Source organism: Giraffa tippelskirchi, chromosome 13, assembly GCF_054371585.1.
Source record: "Giraffa tippelskirchi isolate mGirTip1 chromosome 13, T2T-mGirTip1v1.2.pri, whole genome shotgun sequence".
Lineage (NCBI taxonomy): Eukaryota > Metazoa > Chordata > Mammalia > Artiodactyla > Giraffidae > Giraffa > Giraffa tippelskirchi.
In genome coordinates, this window is record NC_137287.1 from 117,025,535 (window position 1) to 117,041,389 (window position 15,855).

Here is a 15,855-nt window from a genome sequence, read left to right on the forward strand (position 1 = left end):
TAACACTTGTTTTTTATTTATTTATTTGGCCACACCAGCTCTTAGTTGCAGCATACAGGATCTTCCATCTTTGTGGCAACATGCAGGATCTTTGGTTGTGCTTTGTAAACTCCTAGTTGCAGCGTGTGGGGTCTAATTCCCCGACCAGGGATGGAAACTGGGCCGCCTGCATTAGGAGCGTGGGGTCTTAGCTACTGGGCCACTAGGGAAATCCTGATTTCTGTCTGTTTTTATCACTGCTGTATGCCCAGAGAGCTTAGAATGCATCTGGCAGATTGTAGAGGGTTGGTACATTTCCGGAAGGAATAAAAGAAGGCATGCGTGGGCTCCATTCCTGGGCAGGGAGTGTGTTGGAGTGAAGAGGTGTGTAGGAGAGCTGTGAGTAGGTGTGTAGGAGAGCTGTGAGTTACGTGTAACCAAGGGGTGGGTAAAGATAAGAAAAACATGCTGTCTTGTCCTGTCTGGACACTGTTCTCCAAATACATAAAAGCCTGTGTGAAAAGTTACAGATGAGAAAACTCAAAGGTCGGAGAGGGGTAGTGTAGTAGGTTGATTGATGGCCCCCAAAGATACCAGAATCTGCAAATGTTACCTTATTTGGAAAAGGGGGCAAGTCCAGATGTGATTAAATGGAGGATTTGGAGATGCAGAGATTATCCTGGGTTTTCCAGGTGGGCCCTGACTGCAACCTCATGTATGCACCCCTCTTACAGAAAGGCAGTGGGAGATTTGAAGACAGAGAGGAGACCAAGTAACCATGGCTGCCAAGACCAGCGCGATGTGGCTGCAAGCCAAAGAAAGCCAGCTGCCTCAGAAGCTGGGAGGGCAAGAGCCTCCAGCTCTGCCGACACCTTGATTTTGACCCAGTGACACTGATTCTGGACTTCTGAACTCCAGAACAGGGAGACAATAAATTTCTGTTGCTTTGAGCGGAAGAAAAGCAAAAGTTCCCTAATTCTGTATAACTCCAAGTGTTAAGGACACTCCATGAGCCTCTACCCCATTCTGCTGCCCTAACCCTGGACAGAACCACCATCATCTTATCCCTGTATCCACGTGTGGCTCCCTTCCTGGTCCTCTCACAGCTACACTTCCCCCCATCACAGTACTGTACCTTCTCCATACCTAGGATGACCTGAGGATTGTGTTTCTCCCATGTCAAAATCCTACCTTTTCCCTGCCCTCTGGGTCTCTCGCAAAATTTCTTTTTTTTTAATTTGTTTATTTTTTATTGAAGAATAATTGCTTTACAGAATTTTGTTGTTTTCTGTCAAACCTCAGCATGAATCAGCCATAGGTATACATATATCCCCTCCCTCTTGAACCTCCCTCCCATCTCCCTTCCCATCCCATCCCTCTAGGTTGATACAGAGCCCCTGTTTGAGTTTCCTGAGCCATGCAGCAAATTCCCATTAGCTATCTATTTTACATATGGTAATGTAAGTTTCCATGTTACTCTCTCCATACATCTCGCCCTCTCCTCGCCTCTCCCCATGGCCATAAGTCTAGTCTCTTATTTCTGTTTCTCCATTGCTGCCCTGTAAATAAATCCTTCAGTACAATTTTTCTAGATTCTGTATATATGTGTTAGAATATGATATTTATCTTTCTCTTTCAGACTTAGTTCACTCTGTATAATAGGCTCTAGGTTCGTCCACCTCATTAGGACTGACTCGAATGCATTCCTTTTTATGGCTGACTAATATTCCATTGTGTATATGTACCACAACTGCTTTATACATTCATCTGTCGATGGACATCTAGGTTGCTTCCATAAAAATATGGAACACTTCACGAATTTGCATGTCATCCTTGTGCAGGGGCCATGCTAATCTTCTCTGTATCGTTCCAGTGTTAGTGTATGTGCTGTCAAAGTGAGAACCAAAATTCTTAAAAAAAAATTTTTTTTTTAATTTATTTCCTGTGCTGGGTCTTAGTTGCAGCATGCAAGATCTTTGATCTTGTTATGACACCTGGGATCTTTAGTTTCAACATATGAATTCTTTGTTGCAGCATGTGAGATCTAGTTTCCTGACCAGAGATGGAAGCTGGCCCCCCGCACTGGGAGCACGGAGTCTTAGCCACTGGATTACCAAGGAAGCTCCTCTTCCAAAATTCTTGACACAGCCTACAAGACCCAGCCTAGGAGTCCAGAACCTAATTTTCTTTGTTGTTGCTGTTGTTGACATGGTTTGATTTTTTAATTATGGTATCATATTACTTGTAAAATATAAAAAGCAAAAATAAAAGCCAAAACACTAAACCAAAAAACTATTAGAAATAAATATAATTTTTTAAAACTAGCAGTATGAATGATTAACATACTCTTCTCTGTTACTCATATTCTTATACAACAAAAAATACACATACATATAAATTAAAAAATCTAATTAACAATAACAATAAAACCAATTAAGTCGCTATGCACCTAACCTTTAAGAAGAAAATTATAAAACTTTGTTTGTTGTTTAGTCATTACATCATGTCCGACTCTTTGCAACCTGATGGATTGTAGCCCATCAGGCTCCTCTGTCCATGGGATTTCCCAGGCCAGGGATGGAACCTGAGTCTCCTGCATTGGTAGGTGGATTCTTTACCACTGAGCCTACAAAGGACATAAAAGAAAGCGTGAAAGAATTGAGCCACAAATAGACCCAAGTATGCATGGAATTCTCATAACAGAAGTGATGCATTAAATCAGGGGGAAAAGATGTCTAATTCAATAAATAATCCTCGAAACAGTGTAGCTATTTGGAAAAGAACGGTACTGGCTTCATGCCTTATTCCTTGGCTTTCAAAGATGTAATGGTTAAAAACAAACAGACCATAGAAACACTAGAAGAAAGCAGGAAAATCTGCCTGCCAATACAGGAGGCCCAGGAGACACAGGTTTGATCCCTGGGTTGGGAAGGTGCCTTGGAGTAGGAAATGGCAACCCACTCCAGTATTCTTGCCTGGAAAATTCCATGGACAGAGGAGCCTGGTGGGCTAGGGTCCCGAATAGTTGGACATGACTGAGCGAGTGAACGCAACACATAACATTTTAAGGCCAACATGCAACTCAGTTTCAACTTCAGAAGTTAAAACTCCACTTCCAGCGCTCTTCAGCTCCAGCTGTTAGCTACGACTCAGAAACGTGAGCCCAGTGTGGCCAGATCTTATGATTTTTTTAAAAAAATCTGAAATCTAGATTTTTCTGGAGCACACTTTTAAAAAGCCCCACAACTTAGTCCACTTTTAAAAAACATGGAACAGCCCAAAATTCACGTGGCCACTCCATGGCCATCTCAGGGGCATGAACCACGGGTTCTCCACCTCAGGGCCGCTGCCATGAGCCGCGCTGTCCTCTCACACTCTTCCCTCCGTCTCAGTGGGGCTACTTTTACTTTTAGTTCCTAAAACCGAGCTCCTGCTTCTTCCTTCCCCGTGGCCTTCTGGCTCTTTCTTCTGCACGATGCCTTGCTTTGCCTTCCTCTGAGCCTGATCACGGAGAAGGCAATGGCACTCCACTCCAGTACTCTTGCCTGGAAAATCCCATGGACGGAGGAGCCTGGTAGGCTGCAGTCCATGGAGTCGCGAAGAGTCGGACACAACTGAGTGAGTTCACTTTCACTTTTCACTTTCATGCATCGGAGAAGGAAATGGCAACCCACTCTAGTACTCTTGCCTGGAGAATCCTAGGGACGGGGGAGCCTGGTGGGCTGCCGTCTGTGGGGTCGCACAGAGTCGGACACGACTGGAGTGACTTAGCAGCAGAGCCTGATCAGCACAGACTTATCTGCTTCTCCACTTCCACAGAATTTTCCCCCAAAGGCCTGCTGTGGCCGCCTCCAGCTAAGTTAGTCCCCTTTTTCCAGTTTGAACCTTCCTTGACTCCTTTTCTGTTCTTCTGTAGTGCTTACCACGTTGGGAAGAATCAGCTCATTGTAGAATCCTATCTCCCTGTACCAGGCTGTCACCTCTGACATATACCTATCTTTCTTTCTTCCTTTCTTTCCTCCTTTCTTTCTTTTTTTTTTGGCGCTAGTGGTAAGAACCCATCTGCTAATGCAGGAGACATAAGAGACAAGGGTTTCATCCCTGGGTTGGGAAGATCCCCTGGAGGAGGGCATGGCAACCCACTCCAGTATTCTTGCCTGGGAAATCCCATGGACAGAGAATCCCGTGGACAGACGAGTCTGGCAGGCTACAGTGCATGAAGTTGCAAAAAGTCAGACACCAGTGAGCACAAACGCATCATCAACAGGCAGATGAAGAGAGACATGGAGCAAGGTCCCAAACAAGGAAGCCTCTGTCCTTGTGGGGTGCGGGGCCTGGCACAATGGTACGTGAAAGCATTCCAGTTCCCTACATGGAAGCTGTCTGAGAAAGGACTACAAAGTTGTTCTTTGGGGGCTTTATGGAGGCTTAAGCACACAGTCATGATTGACTAAGTCATTGGCCATGGTGATTGGTTTGACCTCAGCAAGGAAGACCCAGCATAGCCAATAAATACATAGACCCTTAAAAAAGTAAAGAGCTTTAGAATGAAGATCCACTACTTTTGTTTCTACAGCTATACAACCTGCATGTGAGTCTGAGTCACTGCGCTTTTCTCACCAGAGGCTCTCCGTTACTTGAGTACAGACATCAGCTGTGGAATCCCTTTGTTCTCCGTGTCCCCTGAAGCTCACTGCTAGGTCCTTAGTAAACTGTTCCTTTATTTGTTCGTGTGTCCATTTATTCTAAGGACAGTATAATGTAGACTTTGAAAAGTCTGCCTTACGGGCCCCAAATTTAAATTTCTAACAGTGTTACACTGTGAAGTCCACCGTGCATCACTTATTAATTATTAAAGTATCTTCCTGATGTGCATTCTGCCTTTTATATATTAATTTGTTTTCTGCTTAAGGGGAGGAAAATTCTGTTACGCTAACAAAACGTAGGCTTTTTATTTAACAAGGCTGCCTTCGCCTGGCCTGGCCTGGCCACCCCTCCTCCTCCCAGTCCTTCATTCTGAGTGAGATCTACCCAAGCGACTTTAGAAGGCAGCCTCTGGAGCCAGGCTGGGACCCCAGGGAGTCCAGCGAGGTCCAGGGCCCCACATTTAAGGAGGCACTTACTCACAGGCACCCGCTCAATGCTCGCATGACCCTGAGTGTCAGCGCCTCCTTAAATGCTGCCTTCTGGATGCCTCCTTGCCCCACCCCAGTCCCAGCCTGCTTTTCAGTCCAGGGCTGTGGAGTCCTGGCTCTGAGACAGACCCGGAGGTGGCCAGGCCCAGAGATGGGGTCTTCAGCTATGGAATGGGGGTCTTGGTGAGGAGTAGGTGAGACAGGAGCTTGTAAGGGGGTGTGCACAGTGCTTTGCTGCCACCAACACTTAACTGTTTCCTGTCCTTTTACCAATGCTTCCCCCAGCCAGGGCCCAGGCCAGGAGCTTTCTGGAGTTTCTCTAGTTTCTTCCTCACACGACCCAGGAGAAGCCTGCATCTCAATTCTGATTCTACAGATGAAGGAACCAGGCTCTGACCCCAGGCCTCCTTCTGACTCCAGCACTTTGCTAACTACCCAAAGCTGGAGGTTTTGTTAATAAATAGCAAGTTAGGTGCTTCTTGCTTAGGGGTTTCAATCCTCACTGGGTGTCAGTATTACCTGAGGAGTTTGTAAAAGCACAGATGCTTCAGGAAATTCTGGATTAATTGGTCTGGGAGAGGACCAGACATTGATACAGTTTTTAAAGAGCTCCAAGGACTTCCCTGGTAGTCAGGATTCTGTGCTTCAAAGGCAGAGGGCACTGAGTGGTCCCTGGTTGGCCACTAGGATCCCACATGCCACAATGGGCAGCCAAAAAAGAAAAAAAAAAACAACTCCAGCTGATTCTAATGTACAGTCAGCTTTGAGAACAAAAAGCTTTAAACTATCCTGAAAGGGAACTCCAAGGGGTTGTTGTGAATTTCAGTATCTCATGTGATGCATAAATGCATACACACATGCACACCACAAGCTTTGCAGTCAGTAAGATGAGATATATATATATATATTTTTTTCAATTTCAACTCTACTTTTCAAACAAATGTGGTTTAGGGGAAATCTCTTTACCTCTCTGAGCCAACTTGAGCACCATCAGAATCACTGAGGAGCTTTACTGAACACTCAAAGGCCCACCCCATAATTTCATCAAAAGGTTTGGGTGGGGGCTGCAATTCCCCAGGTGCTGATGGTCCCCGAACAGGCTTTGAGAATCATAACTGAGTCAATTGCCATGGTAATAACCCCCGATCAGGTCACCATCTCCCTTTCAGATTCAATCCTTGACACCTGTAAAGTGTATCACACTGTATCCTCGCAGCCACGGGGCCCCATGGTTATCAGTAGTTTAGGAAGGAGGCAACCCAGGTTCCCAAACGTGAAGTGGCGCGGTTAGGGTCACACAGCCAGAAAACTGCAAAAGTCTGGGTCTGAACGCTTGTCTATAATTAAAGGCAGGAGAGAACCTGTGCCATCAACTGCTTTGCAGGCAGCAGAGCAAGCTCTCTTCACCAGCTGCCGGAGCTCGCCTAGACATCCGCGTGGCACACCCAAGGATACAACAGGCAAAAGCCTCCAGGCTGCTCGCTTTATTCAGCGGCTTGGAGAGCGGCCAGCGTCCAACTCCGTGGAGGAACGGCGCCCCCTGGTGGCTATTTGGAGAGCCGCGTTCCGCGGCCCTAGCGGGGCGCTCTGGTCTTCTGAGTCATCAGCATTCTTGGGCCCTGTTGCTGCTACTAACATGGAAAATATGATTCAGTTCATTCCATCTGCAGAAAGAACTCCGGGTGTTGAAAGGGGGTGGGGACTTCAGAGCTGAGGAATGTCAAGGAAGGGCGGCGGACCGGGCCCTGGGGACTTCAAGGGGCTGGGGTAAAACGGTGAAGATGGCTGAGAACAATCGGGACTTTCACCTTTTGACCTTCCCCAAGACTCCTACTGAGGAATTTCCAGGATGAAACCGCCTAGAGTTGTTATCAAAGTCCGGTGTGTTCTGTGAAGGCCAGTGTCCCCTTGCTGATCAGGTCCATTTGTTCATTCCGTTAATCATTCAACAGATATTTTTTGAGTGCCCACTATGTGCCAGCACTGTTCAAGGTGCTGGGAATACAGAAATATGCAGGACAGAAACTCCTAGGATGATCAGTGAAAGAATGAATGAATCAACAGAACACATGGAGAAAAATTCAAAGGGAGGATGGAGACCTCACTGAGAAGATGACATTTAAGCAAAAACACAAGGAGAGAGAGAGAGGCCGTTATCTGGGGGAAAGAATGTTCCAGAAAGAGAGAATGGTAAGAGCAAAGGCCCTGGGGCAGGGCAAGCATGTATGTTTGAGCGCTTAGAGTAAGTTCTTGATGGGAAATTTGGATATATTTTTTCATATCCAGGAACCACTTGCCGTGTTATAAATGGAATGGTTTTCACTAAATTCTAAAACACACATACTTCATCCTGATCGGGGTGGGTTGAGAAGAGAGAAGGAAGTGTAAAAGGGGGAGTCAGGAGCTATAAATACACCTTCAAAAAACTTTATTAAAATAAGAAGCAGAGAAATGGTGCAGTCCCTGGGAAGGACATCTAGGAAAGGATCCAAGTGGAAGAGATACAGTAAGACTCCTTGAGGCTTAGCTGGTAAAGAATCTGCCTGCAATGCGGGAGACCTGGGTTCAATTCCTGGGTTGGGAAAATCCTCCGGAGAAGGGAAAGGCTACCCACTCCAGTATTCTGGCCTGGAGAATTCCACGGGCTGTATAGTCCATGGGGTCGCTTTCACTTTCACTCTCATATGTCTGTGGACCTTTGATGACCCCTGGATTTGGGTCCTGGATTCTGCCCTCCTAGAAGATTTTGTTTGGTGCCAAGATTTTAATTGGCATCTTGATGTTGATGACTTCCCGTCTGCTCATTCATATCTCCTAAGCATGTGTCTCCAGCCATTGTCACATTGTCTAAAACAGAACGCTTGACTGCTCCATCTAAACCCACTGCCCCCCCATTTGGCTTTGATAAGCACGAAAGTGAGGACTAGGTTTTGCTCTCTTCCCTCCCAGCCCACGTCTGGGATTGGTCAGCCCTGTGGGTGCCAGCTCCCCATCTCTCGGGCTCATTGCCCATCCGTGCCCACTGCAATCAATTTCCTACCCAGTAGTCAGGTGGATCTGAAAAAGTAAATCATACCAGACCCTCATTTAAAATTCTCCACTGGTTTTCCATAACAAACAGAAGAAAACCTCTCTACCATGGCCTCCAAGATCCTGCATAATGGCACCCTGGTCTCTGATTTCCTTTCATATGTTCACTGCCTCTTCCATCATACTCCAACCTGCCCAGCCCCACTCTGCGTTTCTCAAAGATTCTCTTTCAAGGGAATTTTCCTTGAGATACTCTCCTCCAGGGTCTTCGCATTGCCAGCTCCTTGTTGTCCTCCATTCTCAGCTGAGATGTCACTTCCTTGAGAGGCCTGCCCTGGTGCCCATTCTAAAGTGGCTTCCCCAGTGGATGCTTTTGTGTAAATGTAGCCTCCCTGCTCTATAAACCACAATTAATCACCTATTCTAGTGCTCATTAGTTCCTACCAACTGGTTTCCTAGCCCCAGGTCCTGATTTTTCTAGAAGTCTGGTTCTTCAGCCTTTCTTTTAAGTCAATAAATCCCCCCACAGCCTACCAATATATTCCATCTTGTTTTGCTTAATTTAGCCTTTTTTTGGTGGTGGTGGGGGGGAGCTTAATTTAGTTTTCTGTGATTTGTAACTAAAGAGCCCTAAGGATTATAGCCCCATTATAGGCCATAATCCTTACGGTTCAAAGAGAATTCATTGAACTGCACCTAAGAAATGATTTAGGTCAATGAAATAATGATGATGATGATAATTGAGAGCAGTAAAGAATCTTTCTGCAATGCAGGAGATGCAGGAGATGTGGGTTCGATCCCTGGGTCAGGAAGGCATGGAGGAGGGCATGGCAACCCACTCCAGTCTTCTTGCTGGGAAAATCCCATAGACAGAGGAGCCTGGTGGGCTGCAGTCCATGGGGTCACAGAGTCAGACATGACCGAGCGACTGAGCATGGACGAATACCAATAACATGAAATTCATACCCTTATTGAGCACTGTATTAGAATGTGGGTTCTATAGCTGTACAGAGACCAAAAGAGAATAGGAGACTAAACAATGTAGATTTTTATTTTTCACGTAATATTCCATATATAAGGAGTCAAGGACTGTTTGGGATGCTCAGAATCAACAATACGTGGTTTCCACCTTTTGGAGCAAAACGGCTATTTTGGCTCCCAAGTGGGAAGAGAGGGGGAGGCCACTCTCTTCTTTAAGGTCTTGATCCAAGAACGAAAATCTTATTTCTGCTCCCATCCCATTGGCTGGAACTTTGTCGAGTGGCTACACCTAGCAAGGAGAGCTGGGAAGTGTAGTCTTTAACTGAGCAGCCGTGTGCTTCTTTCTAATCACATTCTGCAGGGAAAACTCTGTCCTGATTACTAACAGTCCCTAGTAGCTCAGTCGGTAAAAGAATCTCCCTGTAATGCAGGAGACGGGGTTTGATCCCTGGGTCAGGAAGATCCCCTGGAGAAGGAAATGGCAATCCACTCTAGGATTCTTGCCTGGGAAATCCCATGGACCAAGGGGCCTGGTGGCTATAGTCCATGGGGTCCCAAGAGTCTGATGTGACTTAGTGACTAAACCACCGGGCATACATTTTACGTTTACATGAATAGTCTTACGTTAAAGGGTTTCTTTTTTTTTCACGCTTTAAGACCTACTCATGTTTCTATGAACAATCTGGTTCATTCCTTCTGACTGCTTTCCTGTACTCTGTGCATTCGCCACTGGTACCGTGTCACAAACCTCTGCCCGTAGTTCTTCAGGCACTCTGTCTGTCAGATCTAATCTCCACTCTGTCTATTGGATCTAATCCCTTGAATCTACTTGTGCATTCACCATAGTTTACCAATGCACCCTCCTAGCAATGCCCCTCATCCCTGCCTCTATCTTCACACGTGTCATCACAGTGGGCATCTTTGTGCATGTCCCCTGTGGGAGCTACACTCAGAAGGGGTGATGGCCATGTCCTAGGGTATGTGGGTGGCGAGTCTGGCAAGGTTGCTCTCCAGCAGAGCTGCTCCTAGTCTTTACTCCCATTAACAGCCATGGGGGCTTCTACAGTCCCTCAAAGTTCTTTATTCATCTCTGTTATACCTGTAGTTGGACATCTGATGTTTTTGCATTCTTCTTTTTCCGTTCACTGCACCCTAGTGTTCTTTGGCAAACTGCCTCCAATCTTTTTTTTTTTGGCCTGCCCTTGGGGGTTTGAGATCTTAGTTCCCCGACTAGGGGAACCTATGCCCTCTGTGAGGCTTCACTGGTGGCACAGACAGTGAAGAACCCGCCTGCAATGCAGGAGACCTGGGTTCGATCCCTGGGGTGGGAAGATCCCCTGGAGGAGGGCATGACAACCCACTCCAGTATTCTTGCCTGGAGAATCCCCATGGCCAGAGGAGCCTGGCAGGCTATAGTCCATGGGGTTGCCAAGAGTTGGACACAACTGAATGACTAAGCATTGGCCCCTGCAATGGAAGTATGAAGTCTTAACAACTGGAACGCCAGTTCAGTTCAGTTCATTCACTCAGTCGTGTCTGACTCTTTGCGACCCCATGAACCGCAGCACGCCAGGCCTTCCTGTCCATCACCAACTCCCGAAGCTTACTCAGACTCATGTCCATCGAGTCGGTGATGCCATCTAACCATCTCATCCTCTGTTGTCCCCTTCTCCTCCTGCCCGCAATCTTTCCCAACATCAGGGTCTTTTCAAACGAGTCAGTTCTTCCCATCAGGTGGCCAAAGTATTGGAGTTTCAGCTTCAACATCAATCCTTCCAATGAATACTCAGGACTGATTTCCTTTAGGATGGACTGGTTGGATCTCCTTACAGTCCAAGGGACTCTCAAGAGTCTTCTCCAACACCAGAGTTCAAAAGCATCAATTCTTCAGTGCTCAGCTTACTTTATAGTCTAACTTTCACATCCATACATGCCTACTGGAAAAACCATAGCTTTGACTAGACGGACCACCAGGGAAGTCCCAAACCACTTCTCATCTTAATCCCTGTGATTCACTGGGACTGGCCTTGCTCTCTCCTTTCCTGGTTTGACCATGTGGCTGCGCTGGCTCATCAGCATGTTGCATCTCTCAGTCAAGCAAAAGCACAAGGGTCAGGATGGGCCAAGTTAGACAGAATTCAGCACTTCCACTGGAGTTTTGGGGAAAAGACTCTTCTGGTGGCTAAGCTGGTAATTCTGGAGTTGTTGGAGGCCACCATTGTTACCATCTCCGGGGAGAAGCTACTTGAGGGGGTGCAGCCTTCACAGAAGAAAGCATAGCTGAGAGATGAAGATTAAATATGGATGTCATTGCTTGTGCCCTTGGAACCAACCATGCCTGAAGCTGATTTGCATTGAAACTCACAGAAGCCCATAAATTCTTTCTTTGCTGAAGCTAATTTGAGTTGCGCTTAGGTTACTAACAGCGAGAAGTATTTACTGACAGCCCACGCCTCATCTATCCTGCTGCCAGGCACACAGTGGGTCAGAGAACAAACGTTTGTTGATTGAATGAATGAGTCCATGCGTGGGAATAAATAAGACATGAAAAACAGCCCCCATGAGCTCTCGAAGAGTTCAGATGACATAGTACTACTGGGAAGGCCCATAAGTAAGAAAATTGGCTTTAAAAAAATTCCTTTTGCTAAATTTAAATTCTAAAGCTAAACAAGACATAGGAAAGCTCACACATTGCCATTCAGTTTTGTTCTTTTTGCTTTTAGATCATCAAATCATCCTCATTAAACTAGGAAGGTAACTTAAAACCCAGCCACATTCCCCCTAGAGGGATGGAGACCAGACAAACATACATAAGACTTTCTCTTCTACAACTTTCCAGGGATATTTTCCTTTGCACTCATTTTTATGAAAAGTGAGTTGACCCAGGTACTGAGAAATCCCAAGAGTGCCACCCAGCTGACAATGATTTGAAGTAAAAATAAAATTTCAATGTTTTTGTCTTCAAATTTTTTTATTCATAAAAAAAGTAATATGGGACTTCCCTGGTGGTCCAGAGGCTAAGACTTCATGCTCCCATTGCAGGGGGCCCATGTTTGATCCCTGGTCAGGGAACTAGATCTCGCATGCTGCAACTAAAATAGATCCCTGAGTCGCAACTGAGACCTGGTGCAGCCAAAAAGAAAGTAACATGTATATTGATTTTTTTTTGGCTGCTCCATATGACTTGCAGCCCCTGGCAGTGAAAGTACAAAGCCCTAGCCACCAGATAGCCAGGGAATTCCCTGCGTTTGATTTTTAAATCACCAAAGGTCTAGAAGAACAGAAGGGCAGGATCCTTTCCACCTCTAACTGACGCCCCAGTTGCCTTCTCCAGAGACAGCCACATCGCCAGGCTCTCTTGTCACTTTCTAGAGATTCTCTGCCTCTATAAGTTCTATCAGCCAAGGCTCTTGACTGCAAACAACAGAGACACTAGCTTACATCGCAAAGGGGTTTATTGGAAGACTATGAGGAGCTTATGGAATCAGTAAGAAGAATAAAAACTGACAGGAAATGAGGGAGCACAGAAAGAGCCAACTCCTTGGAAAAGACCCTGATGCTGGGAAAAATTGAAGGATAAAGGAGAAGGGGCAACCAAGGATGAGATGGTTAGATACTATCACTGACTCAACGGACATGAATCTGAGCAAACTCCGGGAGATGGTGGAGGACAGGGGAACCTGGTGTGCTGCAGTTCATGGGGTCGCAAAGAGTTGGACACGACTGAGCAACTGAACAACGACAAAGCATGGAAAACTCTGCCCAGGTCAATGCTGCTGCCACCACCGGACACGGTGAGAGCCAGATCATATCCCTGCCTGAGCACTAAGTTGCTGATTCCTGACCAGCAGAGTAGATCCAAACTCACTGTGCATTGATTTCAGCATTTTTGAGTCACCAACTGAAACTCCTGGGCAGGAATGTCTAATTGCCCAGGTTATCTGCCTCCACGGTCAGAAGGTGGAGAGAAATTCTCTTTATTTGTAATTTTGAGCAATCTTGCTAAATTTCTTTCCAAGAGAGTGTTTCAGTCTCTGCTTCTAACAGTGGTCCAGAAGAATTTATCTTGCCCCAAAGGTGCCAAGAGAGCATAAAGAGTAGGATTTTGAACCCACAGCAGATGACTGAACACTCTACACAATGTGAGAGAGACTAAAAACATCTGACAGCTGTTGGTCCAAATCCCAACAGAATTCAGAGATTCTAGCCTGGTCCTGCATAAGAAGAGAAAAAAGTCGCCTGGATAACAGAGGTGTAATTGGCCCCCCGTGGCACTTAGGGGATCCCTTTGACAATCAGCCTGTGATGGGGGGGACCAGGGTCAGATTTGTTTTTATCTCTCTTGTTAAGCCTTGAATTTCGAACTCATTAGAGAAGAAATCCTGGGGGTACCAACTCTCAAGGGGCCCATTAAGATTTGACTTCGGGGAATGGGCTTTTGAATTGCCAAGCTAAACGAAACCATAAATGTAATGGTGGCATGGCACTGCTGTGTCTAAGTAGCATAAGAAATGACTCAGTTGAGTGACTTTCTTCCAAAGTGATTTTCTTCCAAAACAAGGAATCTGGAAGTAGGTAGCTGCTGTTGCTGGGTGAAGGATCTATCAGAGCCAGCCAGCTACTCTGTAATCATCTTGGCCTTTCTTTCACGGTGCAACAAAATGGCTGCTGCAGCTCCTTGCATCATGTCAGTGTTCAAGGCAGGAAGAGGTCGGGGAAGGGCTGGAGCCAAGTTTGGTCCGTCCCTTTTATCAGGAAAGCAAACGTATTCCTGGAAATCCAATAGCATAGTTGGCAGCCACAGCTGCAGAGGATCTTTCCAACTTCTAAAATAGGAGGAAGAAGAGAATCAGAGGTTGGAAACAGTAGCTGGCTGAGCCAACTGGCTATATCTGTCATAAGAAACATAAAAAAGCCATAGTGTTTTGGAATATTGAAAAAAGCTCTTGTCTTTCCTTCAGTTCTTGCACCTAACTGATGGGCACTGCCATAATTTTTCATGCCTGTATACATCTACAGGAGACTTACTAGTAATTCACTATGTGAGTTATTAAGGGTTATTAAAAAGCTGTATTTGTGAACTAAAATTAGCCAATTTATCCCCGCCAGCTTTCTGCCAAGTCAGTCTGGCTGCCACTGAATGCTTGATGGCCTTGCCTTTGCACAAATAGCTGAAATTCCTACAGTTTAAGGAAAAGACACTTTGTTATCGAAGTTCTCTTAAATTAGTTATGGTTCTCAGGAGCTGCTTCTATTTCCTGTATACAAAAAGATATTACACCTTCTTGTGATTGAATCGTGGCTTCCAAGAAGGTATGTTCGGAGAAGGAAACAGCAACCCACTCCAGCATTCTGTTCTTGCTTGGGAAATCCCATGGATAGAGGAGCCAGGTGGGCTATAGTTCATGGGGTCAAAAAGAGCAACTGAGTAGCTTTCATTTCACTTCCGTATATACATAACTTTAATATCATACCCATTGAGCATAAAGGTGTTTCAGATCTTATTTAAACTGAATTAGACGTTTTGTTATTGTATCAGTCCAATGTTAAACATTTAAAATGCCTGTTCATAAGACTTGTTTTTGATAAGTTTATCTTTAGTATATTGTTTTCCAAATAAATACAATAAATAAACATCTTGTTTTCTTAAAAAAAAAAAAAAAGAAGGTATGTTCAAGTCCTAACCCTCCTCCTGGTGTGACCTTATTTGGAAATAGGGGCATAGCAGATGTAATTAAATAAAGATGATATCATCCTGGGTTAGGGTGGGTCCTAAGCCAATGATTGGAATCTTTATAAGAAGAGAAAACATACCTTTGTGCACCGTTTATGGGGATGAAAAATGGCGCAGCTACTGTGGAAAAGAGTTTGGCACTTCCTCAAAATGTTAAACATAAAAGGGCCTTCTGACCAAGGAATTGTGCTCCTGGGTATACAGTTGGCTCTCCGTATCAGTGAAACCTTCATCCTTGGATACGGAGGGCTGACTGTAGGTGACTTTAACATCTTTGGATTTTCATATCCAGGGGGTTGGTGGGATGATGGTGGTCCTGGAACCAATCAATTGATTGGTTAATTATATACTCAAGGTAATTGAAAACAAATTTTCAAACAAAGACATGAATGTTCATAGCAGCACTATTCACACAAGCCAAAAAAAAAAAAAAAAGCAGAAATAACCCAAATGTCCATCAACTGATGAACAAATAAACACAATGTATTATATTGGTACAACAGAGTACTATCCAGTCACAAAAAGGAATGAAGGGGAATTCCTTGGAAATCTAGTGGTTAGGACCCTGCACGTCCACTGCAAGGGACATGAGCTCAATCCTTGGTCACAGAACTAAGTTCCTGCAAGCTGTATGGTGTGGCCAAAAAAAATAAAAAAGGAATAAAGTACTGATCCATGCTGCAGCAAACATGGATGAACCTTGAAAACATGCTCAATGAGAGGAATCGTATGCAAAAAAGGCCACTTACTGCATGATTCCATTTATGTGAAATGATTGGAATAGGTAAAACCGTATAGAGAGAAAGCCAGGATAACAACTGCTGGGGGCTGAAGGGAGGAAGGGAAGAATGAGGAATGATGCTAATGGGTATGGAGTTTCCTAAATTTTAGGATGATGAAAATGTTTCAGAACTAGACAGAGGTGATGGTTACACAACACTGTGACTGTGCTAACCTCCACTGATGGTTACTTTTGTGTTATGTGAATTTTACCTC

The 15,855-nt window shown here is 45.2% G+C and overlaps 1 non-coding gene across 1 annotated transcript; it reads right to left on the reverse strand.

The window, feature by feature from the left end:
• Window positions 1–1,775: 1,775 nt before the first annotated feature.
• LOC145533657 (U6 spliceosomal RNA) lies at window positions 1,776–1,882 on the reverse strand. Its single transcript, XR_014074237.1, has one exon. It is a non-coding gene; the product is annotated as a U6 spliceosomal RNA (small nuclear RNA).
• Window positions 1,883–15,855: the final 13,973 nt, after the last annotated feature.